Source organism: Notamacropus eugenii, chromosome 3, assembly GCF_028372415.1.
Source record: "Notamacropus eugenii isolate mMacEug1 chromosome 3, mMacEug1.pri_v2, whole genome shotgun sequence".
Taxonomy (NCBI): Eukaryota; Metazoa; Chordata; class Mammalia; order Diprotodontia; family Macropodidae; genus Notamacropus; species Notamacropus eugenii.
The window spans coordinates 157344371-157361438 of NC_092874.1; positions in this window are offsets into that span (position 1 = coordinate 157344371).

Genomic DNA, 17068 nt, shown 5'->3' on the forward strand with positions numbered 1-17068 from the left:
GCATTTATATGATGTTTAAAACTTAGAAAAAAACTTTATGTATTTTATTTCAATTGAACCTTATAACTACCTCTTGAAATAGATAGTAGAAATATTATCATCCTCACTTTACACATAAGGAAACAGATACAGAAAACTTAGCTGATAGAGCCATGATGTCAACACAGATCTTCTGACTCCAAAACTAAAATGTCTTCTACATCATGATAACTTCTCTACCTGTAACGTGATAAATTTGGAGGAAATACTATTATTCATTGTTTAATCAAAGGCAAATCAGTTAACCTCTCCTAATTAGGAAAATGGACCTAATAATACCACAACACCTACTCCACAAGCCAGTGGTAAGGATAAAATGAACAAAGTGCTTAAAGCATTTTGCATATCTTAAAGCACCATATAATGCCAGCTGCTATCATTATTACTTATGAGAAAAACAGAGCTAAAGAATTGGGTAAATAAAGGGGTTGAAAGTCTCTGATCTCATTAGAGGGATGAAGAATGGCTTCCGAATGAATGAGAGGTTGGAAAAGGTAAAAAGATGGAGAAGGCAATGTTAAAGTTTGAGAGATTTTCTTCAACCTACACTCCCTGATCCATTCAATCTCTGTTCTTTAATGTTCCTTACACAAGTTATTCACATTCTTTTTACTGTTCCTTTGATTCTAATGTTTTCTTCATAGTGCTTCCACCCTCCCCTTCCAGATGGACCCCTGCCACTAACTCCTCACCTAATCTCTGCCTTCTTTTTAATTTGTGCTTTAATTGTTATAACTCACACTGATATCTCCTTTCTCTGTCAGTGTATAGATATACATTAATCTTTTCTCCTTAATGACTCTGTAACCTCCATAAGTTCAGGAGTCATATTTCTTATTTTTTTTCAGCTTCTTATACATGCAAAGGGTTAGATATGTAATCAATTAAATGTTCAGTAAATTAAGTGCTATTCAATTGGAATATGGTAAAGTAACTATTTTCAGGAAGAAGCTAATGACTCCCAACTGGAGAGTGTTAAACTAACTTCTAAATTCACCTCAAAATATATCAATAGTTTTTTTTTTCTTTTATTATTGTTGTTCAGTCATGTCCAACTTTTTGTAACTCCATTTGGAGCTTTCTTAGCAAAGATATTAGAACAGTTTACCATTTCTTTCTCCAATTCAGTTTATAGATGAGGAACGCAGGCAAACTGGATTAAGCTCAGGATTACACAGCTAGTAAATGTATGAAGCTGGATTTGACTGACTTCAGGCCCAGCACTCTATCCACAATACCATCTAGCTGCCCTAATGTAATGATAATTATGAGAGTTAAAGATTTTCCCCATACATTAATGGGCCTGCCAATTAAAGGAAGCTTGATTAGGGAAGGCCTACATCTTTTATTAATTTTCTAATGAGGCACTGATTCTCAAGGATTGTGATGCCCATTGGCTCTGAAAAGTGTATAACCTTACTCTGAGGTAAGGTTTTACTTTGGAGCTCATTCATTGGAAGTGTTTGTTTGGCCAGATGAGACTAGGCAGCTGCTAAGGAGATACCCCCTTTCCCCATTGAAAATCCAGTTGTTTTTTCTCTCTCTGGTAACAACATATGTATGGTCAAACAGCTGGATCTGTCTGTTGATCTATGCTGTATGTATAGCTTATGGTCAGAGAGTTGAGAACCCCTGTCTGTTGGTTGACATTTGTTTCTCTGTATTTTCTCTGAAGTTCAGAGGGCTAACTTTTTACCCTGAACTAAGTGAATGATAAATATGCTTGATTAAAGTGGTTGTTGACCCCCTCAAAATTTGTTTTCCTTTTAGAAAAATAGATGTAAGAACCTGTACAGCAGGCCCCCCTGTGTATGCCACAGTCCTTGCTAATATACTCAATTATAATAGCTAGCATTTATATAACTGTTTTTAAGTATGTTTTATGTATACTTTTTCATTTGATCCTCACAAAAATCCTGTGAAGTTGGAGATATTATGTTCTTCCTTTTATATGTTGTTATTCTTATTGTTTGTCTAATGATGTTTGTAGGAGATTCCATAACATGCAAGTGAATTAGATTTAATTGAGGGAGGGCTGTGCAAGGTCATCAGTCTCACTTTATCATCTTCCACTGGTCCAGTAGTAAGATGTAGATCAGGATGATTAGAAATGGAGACTGACAGAAATTAAATGACTTGTAAAGGGTTATACAATTAAAAAGCATCTGAGGTTGTATTTATACCCAGGTTTTCCCTACTCCAAGTCCACACCATCCATACTACCACCTAGCTGCCTCCATTTCTAGTGGTCCACATGACATTTTCATTTCCATACCCTATGGAAAACTGAAATTTAACAAATCTAAGATAATTTCCATCATTTTCTTCTAAACTCATTCCTGTTCTCAAACTCACAATTTTTATGAATGAAATCAGTGTTTTCAATCACTTCCTAGTTTAGAACTATCTAATCTGGACCCTTCTTTGAAAATATTTCTGCCATCTTTCCTTCTTTTTGTCCATAGCACACTCTGGTACCTATACAGATATCCATAACCTTCTACCTGATTTTTCTGTTCTAAGGATGTAGGTCTTGATATTCCCATGACTACCCTGGCAATTTGTGCATGCCCTGCTGAGTAAAAATGCTGAATAAACACTGTGATTTCCATGGCTCAGAGAGTTAGCAACCTTCTATCTCTCAGCTCCAGTATGTAGTGCTGCCAACTCATTGTTAATGGGGTATTTGGACTAGTGGATTTACCTAACAATAAATTAGCTCTTGAGCTTCTAAATCTACTGGCAAACCCCATCCCCCTTCTTGTACACACAGTATTTCAGAGAACCTCTGTCACTCAATTTTGGCTTAGTAAAATTTGCTCTCTACTCAGGCAAACAAATATACTTGGATAGTGTATAAAACTGTTTTTACTCTTGTCATAGAATTAATAAACAAATAAATAGCATACCATAACAAGAAAACAATATATCATAAATTATCTGCCAAGCATTTGTTAACCAGCTGTAAACCTAGATCCCAGAAGCTCCCCAGAGAGGACTGAAGTTGCATAAAACCCAGGAATTTTTGGAAATTTAAGTTTGTTTAATACTCTATTGCTTTGCTTCTGTAAACAAGGAAAAATGCCCACTCGATGTGTGGCTTATGCTTCTAGCAGGATCAGTTTTCAAATAAAAGAGACAGAAAATCTTAAGTTGAGATCTCAACTCACTTTGGGATGTGGAACTGAGATGTGTCAACTAGAACTCTTAAAGTGTGATTCCTTCCCCCCACCCCCACCTACCCCCTAGTATTAAATGTCTTCTCACTTGCAGGGACCTCTGATGACTTTTGGAATTAGTTCACCCATCACAGTGCAGGAGAAGTGAATCAGCAACCAACCCTACCCAGGAACCATACTGCTATCACTCCATTGTGATAGTCAGCCTTAATCATAACCAATCTATTCCCTCAGATTGGTCATTTGTCATTTTCTTCTGCCACTTTCCAGACAAATCTCAGGAATCTGCATAGCAGTGTTGTAAGAGTAGTAAATCTATATCTTCAGCTAGTCTCTAGCTATTCAGTTCTAATATAAATGGTAAATTTATCTTTTATCATGTCTCTTCTCTGTCAAAGAATCTAAAATGACTCCCTGTTACTTAATTGAATCAAATACAAACTTCCCAAACTACATTTGTATGAAGTAGCATAATGAGATGTTAGAGAAGAAATTCATTATTAATTCGAATTTAAGTATCTAAAACCCCCAAATTTTCATGTTATAAACTAGAAAATTCCTTAGCATCATTTGGGAAATGGGGTCTTGGGCATTATATATATTTGATCTGAATTGATTTCCACTACTCTTATGTTGCATTCCAGGATGGTGTAAGGGATACCTTTGTTAACAATATGTAGATAAACCTTTGATAATGTAAACCATGTTATTATTATTTCTTTTTTTTGCTGAAAGGATAACTCCCAACTTAATAACTTAACCTGTAACTGCTTAGATTAGTATAGCTGAATATAAATGGATATTTTAATATGGACAGAAAAAATCAAATGAGGAATCACTGAGTGATGATGATTACAGACTGACAATACTGGCAAGTAGAAAACCATAGTAAATAAAGGGATCACTGTATTTTCCAAAATTTATGCTTAGCCCTTTACATTGCTTTGGCCTCACAAACATTTACTAGTACTGTTGAGTTCCCATGGTGCAGTGGAAAGTGAACTGATTCTAGAGTTATAAAACATGGGTTTGGGTCTAACCTTTCACACTTACTAGCTGTACAACCCTGAACAAGTCCAATGCAGCTCTCTGAGTCTTATTTTTCTCATCTGTGAAATACAGGTAACACATAGTCTGCCTGACAGTGTTGTCATGAAGACACTGCTTTGTAAATCTTAAAATACCATGTATATGTAAGCTTCTATTATCGGTACTTTGTCTCCTGATAATTCCTTCATCTTTCTATCCTTGCACCTTTGGATGAAAAGAATGCAATCATACAGCTAGAAAGAACACAGAATCATAGACTTAGAGTTGAAAGGAACCTTAGAAATCGCCTATTCCAACTCCCTCATTGTGCAGATGAGGAACTGAGGTTCACAGAAGTCACAGAACTTCTTCAGTTCATCCAAGTCTAGTGACAGAGTAAGAAATAGAACCATGGAGCTACAACTTTATGCCCAAAATTCTTCCAACTCATACCATACTTTCTATTAAGAAATAGACACCTTCACTCAGTTTCCCGAAATAAACATTAAAAAAATAAGAAAATGTAGGGTAGGACTGGAGTACACAGACACACACACAGATACAGACACACACACACATACACACACATACACACACACACAACAATACAATATTTATTGTTTGATTTCGTTAAGATATACATGCTTTAATCTTTTTTTATTTGTCTTTGGTTTAGCTCAGGTGCTACGTCTTCTATGAAGACATTCATGACTCCTTCAGTCGAAACTGTTCTCCTTCCTCATTTTTTTCTTTAAGCACTTTGCCAGAATCTATTCTTTGCTCCCTCATTCTATCTCATATCATCCTTTCCTGTGTATGAGATAGTTTCCCTTATTAGAAAATAAGTTCCTTAAGAATAGGATTTTTTAAAATTTTTTAATATTTGTATCCTTAGAACTTACCACAGCTTACCCGGCTCAGAGTAGCCGGAATTCTGAGCCTCTTCGAGTTTGCTTTGAAGCACAACTCAAGGCCTATCTTTTCCATGACATCTTTCCTCACGTCCTCTAGGTGCTACTGCCTTTCCCAACAATGGACCTTGATTTATTTTGTATTTGTTTTGTATACTTATGTGTGTACTTATTGTTTTCTGGATAGAATATAAACTCTTTCAGTCAGGAAATATATTTCATTTTTGTCTTTTTTATCCCCAGTATTTAGTATAGTATGTAGCAATGGTGCTTAATAAATATTGTCAATTGATCTATTTTTTTAAAAAAAATCTGAGCACATGGGACACTGTTCATATTTATGTGATTTCCTTTGTGTGTGATTGGCATCTTCCTTGGTTCTAAGGAGTAATTCATTTTAAACCACTATTTCTCAGGAAAAAGTATCTACTGAAATGAATATAATTTATCTATATGGTTAGCAGTTTGACTTAGGACTGAAATCATCAGCTATTACTTTAATGGTAAAAACCTTACTTAAGCTTCACTGCCTTTATTAATAGGCGTAAACTTGAGTTAGGCTTGACTAGTTTTATGATCCAGTCATGAGTCAGAGGCTTTGCAAGCAGGTTTCTCATTTAATCTTTTTAAAGGTTATCCTTGCATATAATATAGTCTCCTAATGGTGGAGCCTTTCCAAAATGGTCATGAATATGATTGCTCCCTTAAGAAAGAAAAGTCTGACTCACTACTAACAAGAAGCCAGCCTTTTGAGTCTGTGAATTGATTATAGATTAATTCAGTTTGTAAGATTAATGATATGGAAGTGTTTTGAGCAATGGGTTAGTGCAACTTTTTAAACACTTCCTTGTTGCAACACCAGGCCTCAGCATTGTTCATAGGTTCTGCCAGAGAAGCTTGTACCTTTCCATATACAGCTCTTGACTCAGTCTATGTTGTAGAATTTGGTTGTTTCATCCTTTCTGAGCCCTTTGTAGATACCATCAACTTGACTATGAGGCTGCTTTGAAAATGAATTCAATTTTCCCTCAGGAAGGACAGTGTTATTATCTAGGAGCTTAGACACTTAATGGTCTCCCTTCATTTTCTGATGGGATAGAAAAATGTTGGAATAGTCAGTAGTAATACATATTTTCAAAAACAGAACAAGGCTACCCTCTGAAGCTTGTCTCAGAGAAAAGGGTAAAGTGACCTTAAAATCACAATAAAGACAGTCAACTTAGAGTCACTATAGTCTTTCTCCTCTTTAGAGGGAACCCTTTAGCAGTAGTTGGCAAAAGGAAGTGTTGCCATATTTGTAGCTTGATGTATAGCCAAAACACTGGAAAGAGCACTAAGTATCCGAAGGGATGAGGAACATTCCTAAACCAAGGACATTGTACTTGACCTTTCTAATATATAGTATAAGTATTAGCTTCAAATCAACCATTCATGATATAATATTATTCTACTACTATTAAGGAAATTTGTATCAGTACAAGGTCCTCAGTACAAGGAAAGAAAACAAAAATTAATCTGGCAAAGATATTCAGAAAAATAATATAAAATTGACAGCCAACATTACCAGCTTTAAAGGTAAAGACCATCTTTCTAAAATTTGATAAAAGAACATCTTTGAACTATGTTCCCCAATAGTTTTATTTTGTATTTTTATTTCACAGTATTTTTTTTATTAGTTGAATTTTTGCATCTTCTCAGATTTACCTGTTAGAGTGACATTTAGAATAACCTCTACAAATGGAAAGAATGTGATTTCTGATTGCAAGCTCTATAATCCAAAGTTAATCACTGTTTTCAGGGGCCTTGAGCTCCTAAATTTGGTTCCTATAGATTATAGTTATTTTTAAATTGATGGAATTACTGATGGACATTTTAGAAAGATTTTCAAATTTTGATTCATTTCCCTAAATATTCTCTGCTTTCTTCTAGTTGACCATGTGGGATTTTGGGTGACTTTTTCTGACCTTGTGTGACTCAGGGACTTACAATGGGAAATGACAAAGCATCCCCTAATTGTCTAATGAGCTGGCAGGGAAGATGATTCATAGGATGTACTAGAATATGCTGCTGATCTGCTCACATCTCCCCATAACCTTTCTAGCTATGAAGCATGTGATTTGTTTTCCCTCTGTGCCCCAAGATTCAGGGTAAGACACAATTGCTCTGTCTCTTACCTGGTATCCACATGCCCCAAAACACATGGCTGCTTCATCTTTGGTGTTTTTTTTTCTTTCCTCATCTTAGTTTCCTGACTATAATTTTTGAAAGTGCCAGAGATGGAGGGCAGAACCAAGATAATAGATTAGGGGCAGCTACCCAGTTGGACTCTCCCAACATTCCCCTTCAAACAACTTTAAAATAATGCCTCAAATCAAATTTTGCAGTGGTAGCGCCAAGAAAGGATGGGGATGAGACATTTTTCTAGCCTAAGAAAACTTAAGTCTGTAGGAGAAGTCTGTGACATCATGGTGGAGGCTGTCTGGAGGCCAGGAAAACAACAACTATAGAAGTAGTTCTATTGGCAGAAGCAGTTTTGGGAGTTCTCAGTCAAGATACTGTAAGAGGGTTGGACGACTGTCCATAAAGAGATTGTAAGAGATCCTTTGCTATCCTTGAGCAGAGCTAGCACTGATTGTCAGCTCTGTTGCCTATAAGGAGTTTTGGGTCATAGTTCCAGAGGGGCCCTGGTCACAATTCCAAAATAAAGGAGAGTACCAGTGCTTGGGGATGCAGGAGAACAGTGGTCCTTCCTGGATGCAGACCACAGGACAGAACAGGAAAGCAGGGACATCACCACTTCCAGGATCACACCACATTGGAAACACCAAAAGCTTGCAGACTCCCAGAACTAGCTCTGAAAGCAGCAACACAAAAAAATCCCAAACGTTTCTACACCAATCTAGGCCCAACGTTAGCATAAAATGAGAAAATAATAACAACAAAATCAACTGGACCATAAAAAAATAACTCCAAAAAGTCATAATCAAAAAAAGAGCCTAGACATTATCTTCCATGAAATTATCAAGGAAAACTGCCCTGACATTCCAGAACCAGAGAGCAAAATAAATATTTGAAAGAATCCACCGATCACCTCCTGAAAGAGACCCAAACAGAGAAACTCCTAGGAATATTGTGGTCAAATATCAGAGCTCCCAGGTCAAGGAGAAAAATATTTCAAGTAGCTAGAACTAAGCAATTCAAGTATTGTGGAAATAAAATCAGGATAACACAGGATCTGGCAGCCTCTACATTAAGGGATTGAAGGGCTTGGAATAGGATATTCCAGAAATCAAAGGAACTGGGATTAAAACCAAAAATTACCTACCCAGCAAAACTGAGTATAATACTTCAAGGGAATAAATGGCCATCCAATGGTATAGAGGAATTTCAAGCATTCATAATGGAAACACCAGAACTGAAGAGAAAATTTGACTTTCAAACACAAGAATCAAAAGAACAGGAAAGAGAAATCATAAAAGCCTCTGAACTATTTACATTCTTACATGGAAAGATAATATTTGTAACTCTTGAGACTTTTCTCAGTATTTGGGTAGGTGGAGGGATTGTACACACACACACACACACACACACACACATAGACGGAGAGTATAGGTTGAGTTGGATCAGAAGAGATGATATCCATAAAAAAATAAAATAAAATAAATATTAAGGGGTGAGGGAGGAAAATACTGGGATGAGAAAAGGAGAAATGGAATGGGGTAGGCCATAGCTCATAAAAGAGATAAGAAAAATCTTGTTCAATGGAGAGGAAAAGGGAGAAGGGGAGAGGGGAAAAGTGAAGCTTACCCTCTTTACATATGGCTTAAGGAGAGAATAACATGCTCACTGAATTTGGTTTGAAAATTTATCTTACACTACAGGAAAGTAGGGGAGGAGGGGACAAGTGGGGTGAGGGGGAATGATAGAAGGGAGGGCAAATAGGAGAAGGGAGTAACTAGAAGTAAACACTTTTGGGAAGGGACAAGGTCAAATGAGAATAAAAAAAGGGGGGACAAGGTAGAATAGAGGTTAATATAGTTAGTATTACACAACATGATTATTATGGAAGTCTTTTGCAAAATGACACATATATAGCCTGTATTGAATTGCTTGCCATCTCAGTGGGGATGAGTAGGGAGGGAGGGAGAGAAGTTGGAATTTAAAGTATTAGAAACGAATGTTGAGAATTATTATTGAATATAACTGGGAAATAAGAAACACAGGTAATGGGGTATAGAAACTTATCTTGCCCTACAAGAAAAGAGAGAAGATGGGGATAAGAGAAGGGTGAGTTGTGATAGAAGGGAGGGTATATTGAGGGAAGGGGCAATCAGAATGCAAGGTATTATGGGTAGGGGAGGGGAGAGATGGGGAGAAAAATTGGAACTCAAAATTTTGTGGAAATGAATGTCAAAAACTAAAAATAAATAAATACAATAAAAAAAAGATACAGAATTGATCAAATGGTAAAAGTGGCACAAAAATTCACCAAAGAGAAGAATTCCTTAAAAATCAGAATAGGCCAAATGGAAAAAGAGATATAAATTCTCACTGAAGAAGGTAATTCCTTAAAAATTAGAATTGGGCAAGTGGAAGCTAATGATTCCATGAGACATACAGAAAAAATAAAACAGAGCTCAAAGAATGAAAAAAAGAAAAAGAAAAGTGAAATATCTCATTGGAAAAAACAACTGACCTAGAAAATAGATCCAATAGATATAATCTAAGAAATTTTTGGCTACCTGAAAGCCACAATCAAAGAAGGAGCCTACATATCATATTTTGATAAATTATAAAAGGAAAGCTGTTCTGAAATATGAGATCTAGAGAGTAAAATAGATATCAAAAAATCCACTAATCAATTACCTCCTGAAAGATATACCAAAATAAAAACCCTCAGGATATCCTAGCCAAATTTCAGAGCTCCCATGTCAAAGAAGATGTCCACTAATAAGAAGACTGGTTGAACTTCTCCCCTATTAACAATAGACCAGTGCCTACAGTGAACAGTGTGGTCCTGAGGTGAAATAGAAAATGCTGATTTTTCAAAATGTCTTTCTTCTTTATATTATATGAGGCTTAAATTTTAGTGGGCCAAATTGTAACTACTGTTACAAACTGATTCTGAATTCTATTCTAATTGATGAATGCTGCTATTCTTTTATTTTTAGAATTCTTTTTTATGAGTAGGAATAAACTATTTGATCCATAACTAATTCATATTATATGATGAGTACTTCTTTTGCTCTCCTCTTTAGCTGTAGTGGAGCAAGGATCTTAAATTTAACTTTTATTAGAAGTAAGGATTTGTTAACCAGCCAGTGAATGTGATAATCTGAAGTAAGGTTTCTTTGGGACTGAACCTTCTCCACAAATCATAATAGATAGGTAAAGGAGAGGAAATGGCATATGCCCAAACATTCATGGGTTCAGACGACTGATCTCAAGGTCAGATATAAATTTTTATAGTACAAGTCCTCAAATATATTAGAAAATAGCTTTTATCACTTGTGAATGATCTGGACATTCCATTAATTATCTCCAGTAGATCTGATCAGCAGAAGTATAATAAAATAAAAGCATATGTATATAGTTTCAGATGTTCCTTGAGACTGCTCTGCAAACATTTTTTTTTTAAATAGTGAGCCCCTAACTAAGTAGGTCTTTAGGTTTATGGAAGACTATACAATTATGTTTGATTGTTTCTTTATCTTGTGTACTTAATCTATTCTACCACTCATCTCTCTCTCTCTCTCTGTCTCTCTCTCTCTCTCTGTCCCTCTCCCTCTCTCTCTCTCTCTCTCTCTCTCTCTCTCTCTCTCTCTCTCTCTCTCTGTCTCTCTCTCTCTTTTTTTTTTATTTTACCATTTCCAAAGAATGTTGATGATTAAGTGTTTTGTAGTGTAGTTTGAGATCTACTAGACTCCTTTTCACTCAATTTTTTCATTGTTTCTATTAAGATTCCTTATGTTTTTTCTCCAGATGAATTTGTACTATTACTATTTTAGCTCTGTAATGTTGTGGTAGTTTGATTGGTATGGCATAGGTAAATTAATTTTTTAGATTTCTTTTTCATTACATACAACAATGAATTTCTTTCCAATTACTGAAGTTTGTTCTTTAATTTTGTTTTAAAGATTTTAGTCATCTATTTCCTGTGTGTGCTTTGGTTGATAAGTGGATTGCTTAAATATCACATATATTCTGAGGTTATTTTGAATGGAGTTTCTATTTTTATCATTCCTTTCTGAGCTTTTTATTAATAAGAGGAAAGACTAATGATTTGTGTAAGTTTATGGTTTGTTACTTTACTGAAATTAATTATTTCAATTAATTTTTATTTGATTCTTTAGGCTTAGGTACTCAATAATTTCTTCTGCAAGAAAGTGATTTCTTTTTGTTTACTCATTGTCAGCATCTATTTCCTGTATTTCTTTTTCTTGTCTTATTTGTATAGTTACCATTTCTTCCACAATGTCAAATAATAGTGTTGGTAATGGACATCTATTATCATTTCAAAGACCTCTGGCATTTGTTTTTTCTTCAGATTTTAATTTTTATTGATAACCTTTGTTTTCATATCACTTTGCATTATTTGAACCTAGCCCTGCATGAGTAAGAAATTGGATCATCTTTAAAAAAAAAAACACATCTATTTATTTATTTTTAGTTAACAACATTCAGTTCCACAAACTTTTTGAGTTCTAAATTTTATCCTGCTCCCTCCCCTTCTCCCTCCCCCCCTTCTCCAAAATAATATGGAATCCGATATAGGCTCTACATAAACATTCACATTAAACTTTTTTTCACATTAGTCATATTTTCCCCTCTGACTTTCTCTCTTTTCTCCTCCATTGAAAAAACTTTTTCTCGCCTCTTTTATGAGTGATTATTTGCCCCATTCCATTTCTCCCTTTCTCCTCCCAATATATTCTACTCTCATCCCTTAATTTTATTTTTTAAGGTATCGTCCCTTCTTATTCAAATCATCCTGTGCTCTCTGTTTATTTATATATATATATATATATATATATATATATATATATATATATATATATATATATATATATATATATATATATATATATATATATATATATATATATGTATATTATATATATATATGTGTGTGTATGTGTGTGCGTGTGCATGTGTGTGTATAATATATAATATATTATATAATATACACATATATTATATAATATATAATCTTTCCATATAGGAATGTAAACAGTTCTACTTTAGAAAGTCTTTCGTGATTTTTCTTCCCTGTTTACCTTTTCATGCTTCTCTTGATTCTTGTGTTTGAAAGTCAAATTTTCTATTCAGTTCTGGTCTTTTCATCAAGAATGCTTAAAAGTCTTCTATATCATTGGATGACCACTTATTCCCTTGAAGTATTATACTCAGTTTTCCTGGGTACATGATTCTTGGTTTTAATCCCAGTTCCTTTGATTTCTGGAATATCCTATTCCAAGCCAGTCAGTCCCTAAATGTAGAAGCTGCCAGATCCTGTGTTATCTTGACTGTATTTCCACAGTACTCAAATTATTTCTTTCTAGCTACTTGCAATATTTTCTCCTTGACCTGGAAACTCTGGAATTTGGCTGCAACATTCCTAGAAGTTTCTCTTTTTGGATCTCTTTCAGGAGGTAATAGGTGGATTCTTTCAATATTTATTTTGGTTCTCAAATATCAGGGCAGTTTTCCTTGATAATTTCATGAACGATGATGTCTAGGCTCTTTTTTTGATCATGGTTTTCAGTTAGTCTCATAATTTTTAAATTGTCTCTCCTGGATTTATCTTCTAGGTCAGTTGTTTTTCCAATGAGATAGTTCACATTTTCTTCCATTTTTTTCATTCTTTTGATTTTGTTTCATAATTTCTTGGCTTCTCATGAAGTCATTAGCTTCCATCTGCTCCATTCTAATTTTTAAAGAACTATTTTCTTCAGTGACCTTTTGAATCTCCTTTTCCATTTGGCTAATTCTGCTTTTTAAAGCATTCTTCTTCTCATTGGTTTTTGAACTTCTTTTTCCAATTAAGTCAGCCTATTTTTAAAGATGTTATTTTCTTCAGCATTTTTTTTTGGATCTCTTTTAACAAGTTGCTGACTGGCTTCTCATGATTTTCTTGCATTGCTTTCATTTCACTTCCCAATTTTTCCTCCACCTCTCTTACTTGATTTTCAAAATCCTTTTTGAGCTCTTCCATGGCCTGAGATCACTGCATATTTATTTTGGAGGTTTTAGATACAGAAGCCTTGACTTCCTCTGATGTTCTGCTTTATTCTTCCTCATCTGAAAGGATGGAAGAAAATACCTATTCACCAAGAAAGTAACCTTCTATAGTCTTATTTCTTCTCCTTTTGGGGGGACATTTTCTCAGCCAGTTACTTGTCTTTTGAGTCCTTTGTCAATAGGAGGATATGCTCTGGGCATCTGTAAGTTCTCAGTTCCTCCAAGATGGCACAATCAACCTGCACCCTGGTCTGGGAGCAACCAAAACCTTTTCTGCCCAGAATCTGCAATTAGGATTCCTTCACCACAACTGCCTCCATCTCTACCTCCTCAGACCTCCTTCTCACCTCAGGGCTGCCACTCAGAGCTGAGATTCAGATGAGCTGCTCAATTCCCCCAAGGGTTCTGGGTGGAGGGTTCCAAAAAAATAGAAGTTGCAGCTGCAGTGCCTGCTGCTAGAGGTCCAGACCATGCTCACCTCTCCTGAGTGAAGGAGCCTTCCCAATGACCTTTGATGCTGTCTGTGGCATTTTTGCGTTGAGCAATCTGGGAACTGCTGCTGCTGGTGGCTCTCTGAAGCCTGTTCCAGGTCCTGTGCCTGTGCTCTGTGCTGGACTATGTTCTGCTCCCTGGGCTGGGCTGCACTCCACATGCTGGACATTTGTTTTTGTTTTTGTTTTTTTTTTTTTTTGTGATGAATAATGATAGCTGAGTTTTAAGTAGATACTATTAACTATATTAAGAAGTCCTTTATTACTGTACTTTTTATGCTTTTAGTAGAAGTAGATATATTTTCTCAAAAGTTTTTTTCTAAATGTATTGGTAATCATTTTATTTTTGTTGTTTTCATTAATATAATATATTATGTTTATTTTTTGAATTCCTGATAAAATTTCAACCTGATTTTAGTTAGAGATCTTTTTGATGTGTAGCTATTTTGGTAATATTTTGTTTAAAATGAATAGAAAATTCATTTAACTTGGCTCCCCTTTGCAGCTGTCTACAATTACAATATACATTTTTTTTGAGGCAGTCAGGATTTAGTGATTTGGCCAGCATCAAATTGCTAGTAGGTGTCTTAAGCCATATATGAACTCAGGTCTTCCTGATTCCATTACTGGTATTCTACCCACTGTTCCACTTAGGTGCCTTAGTACTCAGAAATTAAAGACCAATTGCTTCTTATCATTGACAGAAGGACTTTCTTCACTGAAAGTTCCCTATGCTGTTGAAATCACAGTTCTAGATTTTTCAGAAAAATAGTCATTCCTTTCTGAACCTTTTATGTCTTGTTTCATGACTTATAAGTAGCTGGTAACTAGCTGTTCCAACCAAAATTATCTTTCTTACTACCTCGTTATGATGCAATTCTTGTGATTAGAAATTAATTTATTTGGATTAAGATATTATGCTTCTGTTAAAATGCAGATACTGCTGTGATTAATACAATAAACCATCAACAATCTTCCATTTGAATCTAATTGAACTAATCATAAAAAAACATTGCAGTCCTGGTGTGATGACACACAGGTCAGAGAAGTTTGTCTGAGAGAAATAGATATTGAGCATGACCCCCAGGAAAAGTGATTGTAGGATGAAGGGCTACCATTAGCATGCAGTATTTAGGAATTGTACACCTGTGGAAGACTGCAAATAAAGGTAGAGGTGGAGAAGATAACTGAAAATGTATTACACTGAGAAAACTGTCCTGAGAGTTGTAAGTTTTGGCACTCTGTAAACTAGGTATGATACCCTGGGCACAAAACTTCAGTTCTTGGGTTTTAGTTTCCTCTTCTTGAAAATGAAAGGAATGTCTCACTCATTCAAAAATTTCCAAGAGAAAATGAACCCATAATATTGTGTGTTTATATCTGATGATGGGTTATTTTGGTCTTCTTTGCAAGGATATTTGCATTGATATCCAGTTAGAGGCATTAGAAATTAATGCAAATGAAAAATCCTTAATCCCAAACTCTTTCACTATCTGACCTTGGTTTCTAAGGTGTCTTTCAGTTCTAACATACTGTAATTTTACCTCCCGGTTTTGTCTCTGAGTGGCTCTCTCTGGATGTGGCTTGACTGCAACCACTATAATAAATTTGGTGGATGGGTACAAATGGTCTTTCTGTTGTTTTTTTATACTAATATTACCCTAAAGTGCTTGTTATAGTGGCATAAAATATTAACAACTTTCCTTAAACCCATTCTGGTAGATTACCAAAAATAGTTTGTATTAGCTATTGTTCAACCCATTACTTCTGTCATCCAAATTTTGGTAATACTTGCTATCATTGAAATAGTCATTTCCCTTATCATCTATTTCCTGTGTCATTCCTGTGTCAGAGGGAAAGAAAAAGATAATAGATGAATTATATATACAAGGTGGGGAAATGCTGTGAGTGGAATAAATCTGACCAACAGCAAACAACCTTTTACTTTACTTTGCTAATCATTTTTTTATTAAACATGTGCTTAGGTTGATAAGACGGATGTACTATTAATTTCTGTTTAGAAGGCAGTTCTTTCATTTTGCTAATTTTTCCTGGAACTTGTTTTAGAGTTTCACTAAATCACTTCTTGACACAAAAAATTAGCCCTGTAGAGCATGCAATTATTCACAGGCTGAATTGTCTTAAATCTACTGTTTTTCAAAGGTCTGGGGTGGTCTCTATTTTCTAGTTTCCCCACCAGCCAGAAAAGTGAATTAAAAAAAAAGCAAAAGATTTATTATTACTGAATGTAGTAAATACATTTTAAATTTTATGTAGATTGCATGGAAGATTGTATCTTGACACTTTGCAAATTCCTTGCAATTACTCAAAGTAAACACAGTGTCCAGGACTGTAAGGTAGTCTAGCCAAGTCCCAAATACTTTAGCCCCCAAGCCAGCTGTTTGTGCAGTTAGAGAAAAAAAGACTCTATTCAGAGTCTCCCATTTGAGTTTTAAGACTTTAGAGCATGTTTTTTCACTTAGCCACAAATATTTACTCTGTTCCTGGAGCAGCAAACAGATTGCATGCAAATTTCCCCAGTTTTTTGTGTCTTTTTTTTGTTCTTCTTTGATGAAGGCTGACTGCCATTTGGACTAGAACACAGTAACTTAGAATTCATTTAGACTTTGACACAAAGTAAAAATCAACCCATGAAAGAACATGAAAGAAAAGAGATTCTTTTACTCTGTTACTTGGATTCCTCCTTGGTTACTTTTAACAGAAGCCACAGGATTATAGGATTATAGGAACTTCAAAGTCGAGTCCAACTCCTTATTTTATAGATGAGGAAACCAAGATTGTGGGGTAACTTCCCAGCCCAGGATCACACATTTTTTTTAGTGTCTAAAGCTGGATTTGAATTAAGGTCTTCTTTGCCCCTAATCTAGCACTCTTATTTTCTGTGTTACTTGCTATGGCACAATAGATAGAGCTGGATAGTGAGATTTCCATAAATACAAGCTATATCTATTGTGGAAACGACAGGGAAACATGTCAATTGATTACACAAGATTTTGCACAAAAATGAGCATTCAACAACTCCAAACTTCTTTTTTTTTCCTTTTAACAAACTATAAGGCTCATGGATAAAATGGTTGACAGAGGTATGTGAAGTATCACTGGCATCTGGTTGTGATATTGGTTTCTTATGTCACTCTGCCTCAAAATAATATTTTAA